The following is a 19,484-nucleotide window of genomic DNA, read 5'->3' on the forward strand; positions in this document are numbered from 1 at the left end:
AAGGGGGAAGCATGTCATTCCAGGACATTATAGATTACAGAAAATCCCCCCTGACACCCAGGATGGAACAAAATCCAGGACAAATCCAGGGAAATCCTGACAGTTGGTCACCAACAGATGACGGAAAGAAGGTGGTGACCTTGGATCAAAGGGGAAAGCACAGTTTCAGGGGAAAAGTCCATGTTGGCTGCAAGTTGGCAGCTGTGTCATATAAACAATGCAGCACCAACTCGCAGCCACCACAGGCTAAACAGGGCATTTAGACAAGCCCTTTGTTTTGGTAGTGGGCACCTCACAGAAAAGCTGATTTTTTGAACATACAAATCTATGGTTCTATTCAAATCTGTGGCCAAGCTGACTTGAAATTCTGAGACCATGTAAAATAATTGCAAGAAACAAAGGTGAGAGAGGATAGCTAACTTTTGAATGAACTATAAAGAACTCAGGGCAGTAAGCTTTTCTTTCGTTTATTTTTCAAGTTTCATAGAGCTCCCCAGCCAGTAATGGGAAAATGCTAGCAGCTCTTTGCTCTTGCACAAGCCCAAAACTGGCCAGGAGTGGTTTTGGCTTTCACACTTCTTTTGAATTATATTACAATTACATTACTGAAAGATGCCTGAACTTTGGCGGCAGCTCACTGTTCTGCAAAATTGATTTTTTCCAATACTGCACTAGCGCTAGCTTTGTTGCTTGAAATAGGTGCTTTGAAAATGTGCCAGGGGTGCACACCGAAAGCTGCAGTGTGGTTAATGCCCAAGAGAAGCTACGCAGAAGCCACTGAAACCTTATGCACACTTAGGCTGCTGCAATGCTTGGGAAAGAGCCCCATTGAATTCGATGGGACTGACTCTTGAGCAGACATGTTTAGGATTACATTGTTACTTGGGAGTAAGCTATTTTATGTATGATGTGGGAGTTACTTCTGAGTAAGCATGCACAGGATCAGGCTACCAAAATTTCTACTACAGCCTGCTGCACAGAATAAAAACGCACTTCATAGCATCCTTTGAAAATAGGCCTGTTCAATTTTATTGGTTTCATAGGCAGGAAAACAAGCAGCCACTGAGATATATTGCAGAGGTTGAATAAAAAGAAAAGTTAATGATCTATAAACTTTTATGAGTAACCGAACTTTACTCAGTAGAGACTGTGCAGAATTTTTGACTACATCAAAAAGTTATAAAACCCTCAACAATAATGCAACTCCACCTCAGTATCTTAGAGCTAATCAAGTTCAAAATTAATTCTGCATTCACTCACACTAGGACTCCTTGATGAAAACCACATCTTTTATTTATTTATTTATGACATTTGTATGCTGCCCCAGAACATAACGTTTTCTGGACAGCTTGCAATAATTAGATATCAAAATCATTCAATACAAAACAGTACATGAAACTATAAAATCAAATACAGAATTAATACAGAAACCGAAATCAAAACTCACACCAACCATAGAGTTAAATCACCAATTTAAAAATTGAAAGGCACAGACATGAGCTGTTTGTACATGAGCTGAACAAAAAGGTATTCACCTGGCACAGAAAAGAACACAAAGATGGTGCTAGGAAAACCTCTCATGAGGATGGCCCATAATAAGGGTGTTGCTACCCAAAAATCTCCCCATGGTGGTTACTTTTCATTAGGCAAGCATAGCTGGTGGCTCCAAATTGGTGGGGCCGAGATTCCATTCTGGGGTTCAGTTACAGCCAGCTGGAACTCTAAAGGAGCTATCCAAGGTGCTGAACCCAATCTCCAAAATGTGTCCAGCACCTTGGATTACTCCTTTAGACTTTTGGCTTGTTGTAACAAAAACCCAGTGCGAAATCTGCACCTCACCTCCCCTGGTACTCGGAGCAGGGCCTCTGCAGAAGAGCTTAAGGCATGGGTAAGTACATATGGAAGAATGCAGTATTACAGATGTTTTAGAGCTTTAAATTTAAAACCTTAAATGCACTCATTGTTTGTGTTGAGCATTTGAGTTTTATTTCCCCTCTGCAGTTAATAGCACCCCTGAGGGGTGAGGGGTGGGAGCAGATTTGCAAAGGTGAATTGGCATGGGGACTGCATTAACACCCCTCTTCCCTTCACTGTGCCTGTGAGCCTAATCACCCACCCCACCCCAGTTGCTGTTAGCAAAAGGAAAATAAGCTGTCAGGAGACCTACTTGCAGAACTCCCATATCACAAGGCATTTGGCCCAAAAAACCCATGGAAGTGAAATGTTAGAAAACCTTGTGTTTTTGTCAGACAAAGTGAAATTAGTAGTTTTGAAAGGAATATTGATGCTTTCTTTAAAAAATGAAAACCCCAATCAAGATGATGCAATATTAAACATTAAGGAGAGGGGATGGAAGTGGTTGTGGTCAATAGTTTTGACATGTTTCAAAGCACTGAGGAATGGCAAGAAAGGGGGAAATAAGGACATCATTTTAAAAATGTATGTGAGGGGAGGCTCTGATCATATTCATGAGCTATGCTTACTGTGGTGGAGGTGATAGTTTGGGGAAGGTCGGAGTGGGGAGCATGGGGGAGGATGCTTGTGTGTGTCTTGCTGGCATAAAAAAGTTAGAAAGAATGGAAGGGAGAGGGAGATTTGGAAAGGTCAGGATGATCTGCTGAGTTTTCTCTTTGTAAAAAGTTAACAAGGTCCTCCCCAAAGTACAAAAAATGGAGGCTGAAGTGGGAGGTATCGGTGACCTGAAGAGAAAATGTGAAACAATCCAACCTTTAAATATGGGTCTCTGGCACACACCTTTCAAAAACATGGCCAGTAAATTTAACATCTTGTTACAATACATTCTTGACTTGTCTCAGCTGCGATTTAAACACTGCTTGTTTATATGTTACAATAAATGTCAAAAACTCTGACAATTGACAATAGTTCTTATCATTACTTGGCCAGAGGGAAATACAAAAAAAAAAAATCTTCCATAAATGAACAATTTATAGCACACTTGTGACTGGCCACTCATGGAAATTTGTGGGTCAATTACATGATGTTGTCAACAGCCAGAATGTCTCCTGCTATTTCCCTAGCAATCTCATTTTTAAAAACATAGAGATAAGGAAGTATCTAAACATTGTCTGATGGAGCCCACAGTGAATGTAAATAGAACTAGGATCTGGTAAAGATGCTGTGTGTTTTTTTCTTAATGTAGAGATGTGCTAAATCTCAAGGCCAAGTAGGTGTTTTGGCAAGGCTAACATCTAATGTCATCCTCATTTTTATCATATACATTTACCTTGGCTATTTGGTAAGTCTCCAAAAGACATATCCTGACACAAGTGATTGCTGACATTTACTGGTAAATCTCAAGGGCCCCCAACAACCTTTCAGAACTTCTCAATTCCACCACTAATCAATCCAGTTGTATCACAGTTTGAAGCAGTAGTGAGTTCTAAAGATAAATTTCACAATGATGGGCAAGCACACTTTATTGGAGTTTTAAAGTTTAACATCTAAGGTCCTCCTCTGGGTGACTAATCCAAGGGAGGCTCGGAAGATGGCAACACGGGAGAGGGCCTTCTCTGTGGTGCCCCCCCCCCAATTATGGAATCAAGTCCCTGATGAGGGCCACCTGGCACCAACATTGCTCTCTTTTCGGTGCCAGGTCAAGACTTTTTTCTTCTCCCAGGCATTTAGAAATATGTGATGAGCTTTACTGATCCTGGATCTGTTTTTAGGTTCATAGCTTAAAGTTGTTTGAAGTTGTTTTTAGATGTATGTTTTTATGTATGTTGTATGTCTTTGTGGTTTTAAATTTTGCATATTGTTTTTAATTGTTTTAATCTTATATAAACCACCTAGAGAGCTTCGGTTATGGGGCGGTATAGAAATGCAGATGATGATGATGATGATTACATTGAGAAACCTCTTGTGCTGATCTTTTGGCACAGAATAAACAAGATTTGTTTGTTTGTTTTCCTGCTTAATACTTTTCCCTTTATGTTTTTTTATGTCCTTACTATTTGCCTCATGAAAGGTCAACAAAATTCTCAGAAGCGCTGCAAGTGAACATCTGCCCTAAAGCTCAGAAAGATGTCTTTCAATGGAACTTTGAGTTATTCTTAATGGTTCTATCCTGGCAAGCTGTAGCTCCAGAAATGCCAGTGGTAGGAATAAAGCATTTTATGTCTCATTTTGCTCTGGCAGCAAAATAATTGCAACACGTATTTTGTATGTTCAACATTTCTAATGGCTTTAATGACAAAGAGACCAAACCTGTTCAACTTGTTTTATAGCACACCTTCCTAGGGAAAGAAAACCATTTAGCCCCTGCTCTGCAATTTGGTTGGGTAGCACAGCACAGTGCACCTGTAGGGCATATGTGGATGCCTGCCTATAACTCACATATGTTCACTTGAAAAGACACCATCAAGTTATTTCAGATCTTTTGTTCTTTAATCTCTACTATTTAATACCCCCTTTGGAAGGTTAAAACTACTTTTCCTTATTCATTTTCCTTCCTTTTCTTTCTACTGAGATGCTTTCAAAGGAAAGTAAAATTCACAAATCCTTAAAATAAATCAAATCTTCAAATGGTGAAATTAGCAAATGTTCCCAAATATCTCTGTTGAGGTTTCTTTAGCTGAAAAATAAAATAAACACCCAGGTTTATCCAACAACACACAAGCAACTCATACCTCACTCTCTCCTCATAGCACAGCCATACTGTGGGTTCTTGTGTTACACTGCTATTCCACCCCACCCCACCCCCACTTCCAATTCAAGCTGCTGGGAGAGAACTGGATTTTCCCAGGAAGGAGATATAGTTGTGAGCTTTTGAGGGAATGCCTGGTTTTGAATAGGCAATTAAGCCCATTGGCTTAATAAAAGACCTGCTCCTAGCCAAAGGGAAACCTGCTGTAATTGGATTGTTGAGATGGATCAACATGGCAGGATGCATTCTTGGCCTCTTATGTTGGCGTGGCTATGGGGACTGTCATGGTGAACACCTGAACTTTGAAAATGTACCACTATATCCCTCTCGGTCTTGCATGGCAAATGTCTATGACCCGGGGTCTGATCCAAGTACAAGACCTACTGAGATGTGGCTATTGGTAATGCTAGCCACCTGTCTTTTCTAGTTCCAGGGGCACAGGAAAGAAGGAAAGGGGATCAGCAAGAAGATCAGCCTGTATTGAGAGAATGGCTCATGACATGGCAAGTGTGCATTACCACGCATACACTGGAAAATAGACACATGTTTGTAAACACACTGGTGCATACAATGGGCATGCACCAAGAAGCCCCCAATTGGCTTAAACAAAACAACAGTGGAGGAGACGGGGGAAATCTGCCTGTCTATAGGGCTTCAATGTAAGTCATCTTTTCTCCCCCCCCCCAACTAGTTTTTTTGCCATCTAGCCTGATGAAGTGCTATGGAGTTCTTGAAAGCTTCCATGCTGTACTGAGACATTTGGGTTGGTCTAATCAAATTGTTGCCTTAATGTGTATTTTAGCGTTGTTCTTATGGCTAAGACAGCGACCTTTGCTTTGGCATGAGTCCATGGCATTTGTACAAAGACACGTACCTACGTCTCACTTACTGCTACTTATTGTTTGCTGTCTTAGTTTTGAGTAAGGATCAGAGCCAGAGAAGGAGATGGTGGACATATGATCAGATTTGGTATATGAGAGCAACACCTGTCCTTGTGGGATATACTAAGGACAATGCCAGAGGACTGGGAGACACACCTTTGCAATAAAGGAGCTCCTTTAATCCTCTTACGGCCCCATCGAGTATAATTTCCTCTTTCTTATTTTAGAAATAATCATGAAGCCACTGTAATAAGTGCTACGTTATGGGAACAAAGCAAAAAATAAATAAAAACCCTAATAAATTGGAATATATGGTGTAATAAAAATAGACAAAACAAATGCTGCAAATCTACAGAGGAGGAGATTTGATCGTGGTTCTTCTCTTCCCCCTCTTAATAGCAACCCTCCTTTTAAAAATCAGTTGTCAATAGGGTCCAACAACACCTATACACCTATAAAGTTGGCCTTCAATGCCCTGAGGAAAGTGGAATTAGGTTTTTGAGACACAGGCAACAAACCCCAGGAATATACCATATAGCAGATAATGAGAGAGCGCTACACTCCCACACTCATGACTTTGAAAGTGTTAACATCTGGACTAGGTATCCTTTCTAAAAACAAAACAAACTACACTTCCATTTAAAACCTAACAACAAGTTCATATATGGCAAGCAGTGGAAATCTGCCATTTCAACAGGATGTTACAGTCTAGTGTGTCCAAGACAGAGAATACTGGGTGAGGCTCCATAGATCTCCAGGGGCAGGGAGCATGTTAGTCAGTGGGCAAGGTTTTCTGTTTTCTATGTTTGTGCAGTGCTTACTCCATGTATAATAATAATAATAATAATAATAATAATAATAATAATAATAATAATAATAATAATAATTCGCTAGCCATGAAGGTCAAAGAACTATGGCAACAGGGAAAAGTCACAATTATTCCATTAGTCACATCAATCACCCGCATCACATCAAAAAAGTATATAGAAAACCTCCAGAAACTGGGCCTACCAAAATACATCCACACCAACATCCAGAAAGCAGTCATCCTGAATCTGTAAAAGACAGCATGACTTGGCAAAGCCCATCATGTCCATCTAGAAAAACCGCCATGAGCAAGAAAGAGATGATAATAATAAGATGATGATGTTTTAATTTTAAGATACACAAAGCTGACATCATGGTGGATAGTACACATATGTGGAGGGAGAGTTACTTTCATGAAATGCATTGCAAGATAAGTAATGGATCCTCCTTATCATTTCGATGAGGGCTGCTGCTCCCCTCGCACTCCAGCCTAGTATCGGGGTAGAGGTCAGTGCAGTAGTGCTCCAGTTGTGTGGTCTATTATTACTTACTTGAGAAAATGACACCACTCACTTATATGGGAATATCTATTGGGATTGGGGAAAAACATCAGTAGAGGCTGGTGGCTCTTATTTCAGTGGGGCTGTGAATCCACTTTGGGTTTCAGACAGAACCAGTCAGAATTCTAAAGAAACCATCCAAAGTGCTCAACCCTATCCCCCAAATGGGTTCAGCACATTGGCTAGTTCCTTTAGAGTTCTGACTGCTTCTGGCTGAAACCCAGAATGGATTCACAGCCCCACTGAAATCGAAGCCACCAGCCTCTGCTGACTAATCTGCGTCCTGCCCCTGGAGATTCCAGCCATTAAGAACTGAGCTGGCTTTTTAAAAAAACGGGCACAAAAGGATAGTGGAGTTAGAGAGAAAATGAAAAGCTTTGCACAAAAGGGGAAAGAATAAAAGAAATAAGAAGAATTAAAGAATGTAACCCCTAACCTAGGAATAGAAAGAAAGAGAAGTCAAATAGACTGAGAAGAGAATGAAAGAAAAAAATCCTTCTAGTAATACCTATAGGAGAGTAGATGAATGAAACATATTAACAAAGGTTAAGATTGTGAGTTCCACACCAAGAGAGGGGCTCTTGTTCATTTAAGAACCGACAAGGAGAGAAACTATTTTCTGGCTCGTCATTTTGATCATGTCACCCCGCTTCTAAAATCCCTTCACTGGCTCCCTATCTCCTACAGAATTCAATACAAGCTTCTCTCTTTGACTTTTAAAGCTTGTCATGGTCTGGCTCCTCCCTATCTCTCATCTCTTATTTCACCTTACTGTCCTGCTCGCACCCTTCGCTCTCATAACACGATGTCTCGTACTCGCCCAAGAGTTTCTACTTCTCTCGCTCGTCTTCACCTGTTTTCACTCGCTGCCCCCTACTTGAAAACGTTTCTTTTCTCAAAAGCTTATAATCCGTAGTGTGATGATACTAGTTTTTATTATTTGTTTTATTGTCCCCCATGCTGGTTGGCCTTTCCCCTCCATGTAAGCCATATGGCAGGGTGTTTTGCATTTTGTTTTATTTTGTTCTGTACAGCACCATGAAAATTGATGGCACCATATAAATAAATATTCATAATAATTAATAATATAACTGTTGTTGTTGTTTTTAAAAAAATATTAAGTCAGAATGGTATAAGGGGTTGGAAGTCTTCAGGCTTTTACTAGTTTAGGGTGTTTTTTATTTTATTTTTTACATCTGATACTATTTTAAAGTTATTACGTCTGGGGATAATAAACATCCAACAAATATCTATATAACCTAAAACACTTCTTTTAACTACAAGGGCACAATCTATGCCACGTTAATAATCTATTGAAGCAATGATACTGCCCAGGAACATTATATAAAGCTGACATCAGCTGCATAATTCCAGTCGGCTCCAGCCAGCAGGGACAACGGTCAGGAATGCTGGGAGTTGTAGTCCAAAACAAATAAAAGGCGCCAGGTTGGGAAAAACTGGTATAAAGAAACAGATGAGGAATGGTTGCCAGTTCCTTGTTTCATTGAGTCCTGGCACTCACTAAACACCTGCTCTGTTAATACCTTTTCGGGGGGGTTTCTTCTGCCATCTACTGTATCTTAGTAGTACTGTGGGCCAGCTAATATGATGCAAAGACTACTCTTAAAACAAACTCTGTGAAGATCTGCTTATTGCCACAGCCGTCCAATCACATCACACCTGCAGCATTATGAGTCTCTTGGATCAGCACCCAGGACTTGGTTCTTGAATATTTATTTATTTATTTATTTATTTATTTATTTATTTATTTCATATTTATACTGCCCAACAGCCAAGGCTCTCTGGGCAGTTTACAATTAAAACCATAATATACATATTATGTTCTCTAAACAGAACATAATATACATATTATGTTCTATACATAGAACATTAATATATATATAGTTCTGGCTCAGACCCAGAGCCAGGAAAGTCTGAGGCCCCAATTTGGATCTCTGGATTGCTGTTTCCCTCCCATCTCCTCACATATATGCCTGAAATATGGCTAAATAAAATAACAGCATTTATTGTGTGGGGAAACAGTATTGTTGGGGTTTATTTTTATTTCTATTACATTTATATACCACCTTTTCCCTCCAAAGAACCCCAGGCAGCATACTTAATCCCCTCTTCTCCATTTTATCCACAGAACAATAACCCTGAGGTGGGTTGGGCTGAGAGCCAGCCCAACCCACCAGTTTTACAGAAACTGGCTCAAAGTCACCCAATTGGTTTCCATTGCCAAGTAGGGACTAGAACCCGGGTCTCCTGACTCCCAGTCCAACACTCTAGCCACTACACCACATTGGAGTTTAATACTGTTTGATTATCTATCTATTTATCTATCTGTCTAGATATGAATATGGATATAGATAGAAGAAATATACTGTTTTAATTGGCTATAATGATGACAGAACTTCACTGTGATTGGATTTCTTTCTTGACATGTGACTGGACTGTCCTGGAGGAGAAAGCTATCAATGGATATTAGTCTTGTTGACTACACGCTACCTCCAATATCAGAGGCAGTATGCCTATGTACACCAGTGGCTGGGGAACATGGGTGGGAGGGTGCTGCTGCACTCACATCCTGCTTGTGGGTTTCCCATCGACAGCTGGTCAGCCACTGTGTGAACCAGAGAGCTCCGGCTATTGGGCGGTATAGAAATGTAATAAATAAATAAATAAATAAATAAACTAGATAGATGCTTGGTTTGATCCAGCATGGCTCTTCCCCTGGGTGGTTATGTACTTTTGTTCTATAGGCACTTGTCAGTTGGAGGGAGGGAGGAGTCAGGACAGTTGGAAACTGGGGCTTGAGGGAAGGAGAAGGAAGGAGAAGTCTCTGTGTATCCTGCTTAATTATGTACTTGGCTTTGTGAGAGTAATAAATGTTATTGTTATTTAAAAGGAAATTACACACTTGGTTACATAAGCAGTGTTGTTTGGATTAACTCAGTTTGCATGTGATTATTAGAGCTGACAGCTTCCTCAGCACCTTGGTATAGTTGAGGGTATAGGGGAGCAGAAGAAAATTTGGCCAGGGCTGGCAGTGGGCTGGGAGGACCAGCAACAGGTGTCTTGCTCCCAAGGGCAAAGGGTTACAGTATATGTGGTGGTAGTGGTGGGATTTGATTTAACTGACAGTACTGCTTGCTGGAATAAGGCAAGGGTTTGTGTCTCAACAAACCTTCCAAGGTGATGTCTGAAAGTTAGCAAGCCAAGAGGGTGGTGATGGTTCAAGGATGCCCAGATTGCAAAGTTTGTGATATTTGCAAATGGCATTCCTGCCTCTGCGTAGTATTTTTGGTGGTGTACTGAACTCAGCTCATCCAAATGTTTATTTCTTTCTTCATTTGCTTTCCTCCTCAAACCTCACAAATTCATTACAATTCCCTTAGAAGTTTGTAGTGATTTATTGCTAGAGATGGTCGATGGCGTACTCACAAAATGCTGAATTGCACATCTGTTGGGCTGATGCATGAAAATGCTTGTCATCTTTTTTGTTTTGATAAACAATGTATACATGAGTCTATGAAAACACTTGTTCCGAAACACACAAATTCATGAATGTTGTGAATGTGCTGCTTCCCCTTTGAGATTTGGTAACAACTTGTTTGGGATAAGTTTGAAACAAGCCATGATTAATAACAAGGAAATCGTGTTGTATTTCCAAATATTGGATTTAATGCCAAGAACAATTTCTCCATGTGTTCAGTTCGGAGCAAAGTATATGCTCAGTTCTTAAGGTGTTTGCATGCACAATATGATTGTAAATGTGGCATTTGTCAACTTTCCATATCAATTTTCACGCACTCCTCACCAAGAGACGATTTGCAATGGACTACGTTGGCATGAGTTAATTTCTAGCACTCCTGGGCTTAAAACTCTTACTGCCAGTAGCTAAGTCTTAAGTCAAATTTGGGCCCATTTTTTAAATCAAAGAAAGGTAATGTCGACAAACATGTGGGGGAACATTTCAGCCTTCCAGATCATTCGGTAACAGACCTCAAAGTGGCTGTCTTGGAACAGAAACCCTTTAGAGACAGTATTCAGTGTGAAAGCTGACATTCGTTGCTAAATTTAACATTTTGGAACTTGTCTTGAACCGATCATCTGAACAGCTTCGTCATTACAATCTGTAGAATCCAAGTCCCATCTTGTAGTGTACTGTAATACTGTAGAAGTCACTTTAAATTGAAATTGAATCTTTGCTTTCTATCTGCCTGCAACTGACTTTTCCATCTTGTTTCTATCCATTCCTGCGTCTGATGAAGTGGGTTTTGCCCACAAAAGCTCATGCCTTAATAATAAAATGCTGTTAGTCTTTAAGGTGCCACAGACTCTTTATTTTCAGTCCGCAGACTAACACTGCTGCCCCTTTTGAATCTCTGCTGTACATGGGCGGAGACATTCTCTTCATGATACTGCACACAGTACAGGCCTGACGCTTGGCATTCAAAACACGTTCTAGGGCTCCAGCCTCATTCAGCTAAGGACCTGTATATTTGCCAATCGAAATATTCTTTCTTTTCGTTCTGTTCTGTTGTGTTCTTTTCTTTCTTTCTTTTTTTTCTTGTCAGGCTAGGCACCAGGATGAAACATCCTTGTCAGGCTGCTGGACCATGGATCTCATGCCACGGCAGGCCTGCAGGTTCACATGGCCTCCCTGGTCTTCCAACTATGGGCTTTATGGCAATGATGCCTTGAAAATTTAAATTCATTTTTTTTAATTTAATAATAATAATAATAATAATAATAATAATAATAATAATAATAATAATATATTTCTTACCCGCCTCTCCACTTGGATTGAGGCAGGGAACAACAATGAATATAAAACACATTAAAAACTGATTAAAAACATTCTAAAATTTCAGTGGATAGGCCTGCCGGAATAGATAAGTCTTTATTGCATTTTTAAATGCTAAAAGACTGTCAAGTTGATGAATCACCTCCAGCAGGCCATTCCACAGTCTGGGAGCAGCAGAAGAGAAGGTCCTCTGGGTAATGCCCATCAACCTAGTTTTGGTTGACTGAAGTAGATTCTTCCCAGAGGACCTGAGTGTGCGGGGCAGATTGTACTGGAGAGAAGGCGATCCCGCAGGTAGCCTAGACCCAAACCGTGTAGGGCTTTAAAGGTGATAACCAACACTTTGTACTTTGCCCGGACACTAATCGGCAGCCAGTGAAGAGATTTTAAAACTGGTGTAATGTGGTCACTCCTAGATGTAACTACAACCAGCCTGGCTGCCATATTTTGGACTAATTGAAGTTTCCAAACTAGGCCCTATGTAGAGCGAATTGCAGAAGTTGAGCCTCAAAGTTACCAGCGCATGCACTACCGTCTTTTTAATTGCTGTGGCACTCCGGCTGTGGAATGAGCTCCCTAAGGAGGTGCGCTTGGCACCTACATTATATGCTTTTAGACGCCAGGTGAAGACCTTTTTATTCTCCCAACATTTTAACAATCTATAAATACTTTTTAACATGGTGTTTTAAATTTGTAATTTTGCATTGCTGCTGTTTTTATCTGGTTGAGCTTTTTTATTTTATTTTATATTATGGTTTTATACTGTTGTTTTATACTTTGAATGGTTTTAATTTTTGTGAACCGCCCAGAGAGCTCCGGCTATTGGGCGGTATAGAAATGTAATAATAAATAAAATAAAATAAAATAAATGATGACATTTTAAATTTCCCACAATGCCTGGCGTGCCTGATTTGTCACTGCAGTATGGAACATTAAAATGGCAAGCAGCTTCCCAGACTTAGCTGCTGCAGGGTGAGGCCATGGCCAGCAGAGAGAGAGAGAGAGAGAGAGAGAGAGAGAAGGGTTGGGGGACTGTGACACAGAAGGAGGCCCCCTAGAGGGAATTTCCCCAGACATACCCACCTACCCAACCCCACAAAACCAGCCCTTATTTTTTGCACATATTAATTTTACTTGAATTTTCCTCATAAGATTTTCCTCACCGTCCCATCCACTCTGAAATGCTTCCCTCCACCGCACTCCGAGGCGATGGCTATTTCTTTCAGGTGTGCTTTTGTTCTTTCAGATATATACCCACCATTGAGGAGCAAGCTCTTTGTTCGGATCCCCCATGATTCACACTTTCCCGCTCCAGTTAGCTTGCTTTTCAGAGGTTTGAGGAATGAATGTGGGGTACAGAGTGTGCCGTATATTTATGAGAGATTTTGATCGTGATAAAAATTTTCCATCAAATGCCTTAACTTTCTATGCTCACCGCAATAGTTTAGTTAAGTGGAAACCAGACATTTTTTCCAGCTGACTCAGGATTATTTTTATTTGTTGTTGCACATACCTAATCAACAGTTATATTTGGCAAAGCTCTGCTTGTCATAAATACGGAGACCATGCAAACTAAACAATCAATCATTGACTAAACAAAGTGTATGTGTGGGGAGAATGTCATTCAGGCAAGCTTATTTTGAATGGCAATTATATCTCTCCTCATTACTTGGACATTTTCAACTTGTGAGGCTTGTTCCTTCACACACACAAACAAACCGCTGATGGTGAAATGTTTACCATTATTTGCCTGTGCCTGTGGGGGTGGGGGGCACCTCTGGGCAAAGTTTTAGGGTAGCTGGTCTGTTGATATGTGGAACAGCCTGTGTGTTAAGTTGCAGCAATTTTACTATTACGTGGCTTAGGGCCAGCTCACCCATTTGTGAAACTGGCCATCCTACATGTATGGGGAACTGTGGGCTGCCCATCACAGGGCTGACCCTATCCTTAGTCAGGATGAGGCAGTTATCTGAGCTGGCAAATGCTGAGAAGCAGCAGCAAGCGGGTTGGAGGAGAGAGCTGTGTGCCCTGCAGCCTGCCCTGCAACCCCTAAGCTGCCTTCAGGTGCAGGGGAGGATGCTGCCCCATCCCCAGTATGGAAGTAAGATTCAACTACCAGGCCAGTTGGCTTTTGCCCATGGAATGGAAGAGGCTGCCATCTTATTCTTCACCCCATGAGCAACATATCTTGGACACAGAATAAGAATAAAAAGCAATACAAAGATAGGTAAAATTGAACGGTGTATGATTTTTTGTGATTAATTACAAACCAGAGAAAGCCTGGGTGAACAAGTATGTTTTCAGGAGGCATTTGAAACTTACCACATTTTCTGCCTCCTAACTTGCATGAGAAGAGCAGTTCTAGAGGGTGGCATCACCACTGAGAAGGCCCATCTTCGAGATGTTCGTGCTTGTGTCCTGCTTGTGGGTTTGCCATGGGCACCTGGTTGGCTGCTGTGTGAACAAGAATGCTGGACTAGATGGACCTTTGGTCTGATCCAGAATGGCTCTTCTTATGTCCTTATGCTATGTGGTGACATTTGGTTGGCCGTGGAATGACCAGCAATGTTATCACATGGTGTTACCAAATTGCAAGGCTTGTACAGCACCCCCTCAGCTCAGCTTGGCACTCCACCCCCTCTCAGCTTGGTGCCTTGGGTGATCGCCCAGCTCACCCACTCCTAGAAGTGATCCTATGTTACAGGAAGTGCCATCTGTGGTCATTAATGATGGGCCAGCTCTCCACAAGCCTGGAATTGGCTTTGGCTATTGGACAGCATTGAACTGTAATAAATGAAATAAATAAACCGGACTTTCTAGTTTCCCACAAACATGGAAAATAGCATTTATTCTGACAATGCAATGGGGTTCAAATCCATCCCTCAATTACCCACTAAACACACCCAACTTTCATCCATCTCCTTCCTTTCCATCTTCTCACCTAGCTTGTTGCTCCAGCAGAAACAGGTGTGGAATAAAGAAAGGTCTCTCCCCACTCCTATTTCTCTTGTAAAATGCATGCTGCTATGGCTGAAATCCAAATGGTTTTCTGAACACTAAAGCTACACTCTCAGTGCTCCTGGGAATTTGCAGTTGTCACAGTGCCCAACTGTATTTCCTTATCAATCCTGTGCTGGGTGCTGAAGGACACCCATTTATTATTAACAGTATTGAGGTGTGGTTGCAGATCCAAATACTACAAATCCAGGCTGGCTTTAAACTGGTTTAACTGACATAATGTCTGTCCCAGACTACTAGACAATCAAAGAATTGCCAGTACTATTACAAAATGAACATTTGCTGAGTTTGCTGATTTGGGGAGGTCATGTTAACTGATACTGAAAACTTATATATGTCTACTTGGAAGTAAGCCCCATTGAATTCAGTAGGACTTCCTTCCTCAGTCTGTGTAAAGCAGGATCATGACTACAATGTTGTTGTACCTTCAATGGGTTCTTAAGGGATGGAGAAAAGCTGTTTTGCCTGGAAGAACTGGGGTGCTTCCAATGGAGGGGTCCTAGCACTACCAATCAAATGCATTGCGCAGCTGTTCCATCTTTTCCTCCTTAATGGATTGTTTTGTGGAAATGAAAAAGATGGAAGTTGTGGTATGAAAGCACAAGTGGGTTACAAGTGAAAGATGATGACATAAGGGTCCCATGTAAAATTCTGTGAAAGACACAGGGCAATAGCACAATAAAAAACCTCATCTGGAAGCACCCCGTGTTTAGCAGCATATGGCCCATTGATGACTTTCTAGTTCTCATGTGTTCTTCCATTATGCAGTTTTCAGACTCCATGAAGCTATAAATCCCATGACAGGTACTCTCCTATCTTGGGAGTGGCAAAATGAAAAACCTCATCGATATGTATTAGGCAAGTACGCTTCCTCATATGTGTTTCTAGTGACTAATCCACCTATAACAACAGACAAAAGAGTATGAGTCACAAGGGTGGAAAAGCACAGGACAAAAAAACTGTTCTTAGACTTTGAACATGCGGATGACCTCTCTATACACTTACCTTCCCTGCAGTAGAAGATTATAAAGTCACACCTTCCTTGTGATACAAGATTAAGTGTTTGGCCATTTTGAGTCCCCAGTATACCACATTTTATTTCTCTGTTGTTTGTACTTAGAATCATAGAGTTGGAAGGGGCCTACAAGGCCATCGAGTCCAACCCCCTGCTCAATGTAGGAATCAATGTACATGGGGTTCCCTGGTAGTCTCCCTTCCAGAAACTGACCAGGCCTAGACCCGCTTAGCTTCATCAAGTTTGCAGCATTCCATGCCATCATACCAGATAAGCCCCAAGCCTGGTGATACTTCCTTCTTGTTCATAGGTGGGTATTGTGAGGATCTGCTGAGCTCTCTTCCTCCTCTTGGGATCCCATACTGTCAAGATTGGCCAGCCCACTCGCCAGCCCACTCACCATGCCCACCCAATCACCCGCCTGCCATGTCCGATGCCCCCTCTGCACACACACCCATCCGTCCGTGATCTCCCCACCCTGGCTCCGCTCTTCCCCCCCATCTCTCCTGCCGGGCCTGCTCTTTCCCCTGGCCCCCATCTCCCCCCCATGATTTCCCCCCCCCCGGCCAATGGGCACAGCGTGGCTTCTCTCGGCTACTCGTGAGTAAGTGAGCAGCCAGGAAAAGCCACGGAAGTAGCTAGACCTTCCACAGCCCCGGGCTCAGCCCAGGGCTGTGGAAAAGCCGGGCCATAAGCGGATCCGGTTATCCTGGGTCAAGGGAGGATTTAGCCCGGCCTGACCCCGGGATTCCCTGTGCGTCATCTGCACGCACAGCAGGGAGCCCGGGCTAAGTCCCCATCTAGCAACGGCCTTGGTTTAGTTGAGAGGGAGAGAGACTTATACCCTCTCTATTGATGGGTGAGCTTTCCTCTGGCTCACACTGGAAAGTGTTTCGCCAAGGGTTCTAAGAGCATTTCTAAGGTAACGAAAGCAGGCCTTTTTCTTTTCTTTTCCCTTTACCATAATAGCAAACACGGGAAAGACTGCCAGCAGCCATTTCTGCCGACCTCTTCTTCCAAGCCTCACAATCATGTCCCAGCCTTTCCTCCTATTCCAAGCAAATGTAAAGAGGGATGGGTGGGAAAGGCAGCAGAAAGGGCTCAGTGGAGACAGGAAAGGGCTACAAAAACTAACTTGGACACTGCTGGACACTTCCAACTTGGGCAGTCATGGTCCAGGACCATGTGGAACCAGGTTTTCAGTAGAACCAATTCCGAGGAGTCAGAACCAGTTTCCAGTCCTTTGCAAGTGCCCCCGCCCCCGCCTCAGCCCCATCCACCCTTTCCACTTGATCCCCCAGGAGACTTTGAGGAATGGACCCCAGTCAGCAGGGAGGCCCCGACCAGCTCTTCAGACCCTCACTCCCCAGAAGAAGCCAGTGACTACATGAATGGACACCAGCCTTTAAAAGTTATGCTGAGGACTTGAGAAGGTGGAGCTTCCAGAAGGACTCCTCTACCCTCTACCCTCGCTCTTGCTGGTTGCTCTAGGCCAGTGATGGGTGAACTTGTCTTTACCTTAGCTGCAGCATCACTCTCCATGGTCCTGAATCTGAGCCCACAGTCCATGGGTCAGTACCTGCAGTTCTGTCCAGAGCAATTGCAGCCAGCCTCTTCCCCCTGTGCTGCCTTGCTTGGTGCATTGCCAAGCAAGGACAAGGATTCCAAGGACAATGGAATCTGTGATAGAACAGGACACTGAGCATACTCAGCAGTGCAATCTCCTATTGGGGATGGGGTGAAAAAAAACTACTTTCCCCATTACCTCTTGATCCCATGGTGTTGAATATTGCAGATTCCCTCAGCAGGATATGATGTTTTTTGCTGAAGGCAAAAGGGGTGGAGCCAAAAAATACCAGCTGATGCTCTTTAGCTTATAGCTCTTACTTAGGAAAGCCATTTCAACCTTTTGGAATGGGGAAAAATGACACAAAGCCAGGAAGCCACCAAATGCTCCATGGTTGGGGAGGTGAGGGGGAATGGTCATTTGGAGACTCCAAGAGGGCCAAATTTATCATAGGACATTTTCCATGATTTCATAGACAAGGGGAGCAGGGGAATAGGGGTCTGACTCCTGGCCCATCTTGAACGCTTGGGTTGCTTCCTGACTCTGACTCTGTGCATCCATTGTGGAAAGGGCTTCTATACACAAAGCCACGTTTACATTTTGCACCATCCATTTGGAGAGTGGGGTCAGTGGGCCCAATCCCCCTCCTCTCCTTCATTCATTCAGTGAATGAATTGAGGGAAAACATGAAGGGAGCTTATGATCGGTATGGTGTTAAAGGAAGCCAATTCCTTTAGACCCATGCAAGAGTCCACTTCTGCAATGTGGTTCTCACCACAAGTTGATTGCTAAAAAGCATCTCTTAGTAGGGAAAGTAGAGTTGTGTATTTCCTGTTTATAATTTACTTTGGATTCCATTCATCTTGTATGACATCAGAGACAGCTACTAATGGCTCTTGAGGGTTTATTTGATCACATCTGCTAACTAATTACCAGATCCCAGTCCAATTTAATACATTTCTCCTCCTGTTGTTATCACCCCATCTTCCTTCCTCCAGAGCTAGTCATCTAAATGTGGATTGTGCTTTCCAGGATTTATAGCCTCTGCCTGTTCTTGTCATGAACTATTCCTTCACTTTTGAGTCTAATCCATTTTGCTGTACATTCAATCCATATGAGACATTCCTGCTGAGACAAAGTTCATCTGTATGGTGGAAAATGTACCCACTGTACAGGTAAATCCAGCTATACAAAGTTCACTCCAATTTGGTTTTGTTTCTGAGCTATAGTAGCGCGATCACAATTTGTTTTGTGTTTGTTCAGTATAAAATGTCTTTTGACATTTGTTGATATTTTTAGAACTCAAGGGAGAAATCTGTTGAGTCAATAAGTCTCTTGACAAGGTTTCAGGGTACTGCGAGCTGAAATAAAGTTGTTGTTCCAGCAGCCCTCCCTGCCTCGGACTGAAGTTTATCAGCTGGAGCTTCCAGAGTGTCACCCAAGATTCAGCTGCAGTACATCAGAGGCTACTGGAAAAGTCATCCTTGTGAAGAGGGCCCTACTCATGAAGAGATTTTTACATAAGAGGCGCCTTCCTTTGCAAATGGGCACTTCTTCCCATGGGGAATGTTCTGGCCTGGAGATGCTACCACTCCCAGTGGTTGGAGTCAATCAATGTCTGTCTCAGAGATGGCGTCCCCTTCTGTCAGCTTGATCTAGCCAAGTGATCCACTTGACAGAAATTTCCATGACCCTATAAGAAAGTACAGATGAATGAGACTCCACAACATGACAGTACTTAAATCCAGTTTAGTATAGCAGTTTAACAGAAGTTTCTAGTCCATAACTAAGCATACTTGCCCATGCATAGGTATTCTGATGGCCAGTCAGGACAGTAGCTGGCACTGGAGGCCTCACCAGACTTCTCCTGCAGATCACCAACAGTGGCTAGGATGATGGCTTCTCCCTCACTTGATTACAGTCCATTTATACCTTCTCATCCTCTGCTGAAAGGTGGCAAGTTCTGATTAGGGTTACCCAACTCTGGTCATGCTTTGGTGCAGATAACAAACAGCTTCTCCTCATAGCTGCAGACCAACTGGTATCCAAGATGCCTTCTGCCACACAACTTCTTTCAATTTCTGCTCACTCTTTCTCTCAGCTCATTCTTCATAAAGATGGTTGACTTATTATTGGTTCTCTGCCCAAGGCACACATTTA

The sequence above is a fragment of the Elgaria multicarinata genome, chromosome 9 (genome assembly GCF_023053635.1).
Source record: "Elgaria multicarinata webbii isolate HBS135686 ecotype San Diego chromosome 9, rElgMul1.1.pri, whole genome shotgun sequence".
Classification (NCBI taxonomy): Eukaryota; Metazoa; Chordata; class Lepidosauria; order Squamata; family Anguidae; genus Elgaria; species Elgaria multicarinata.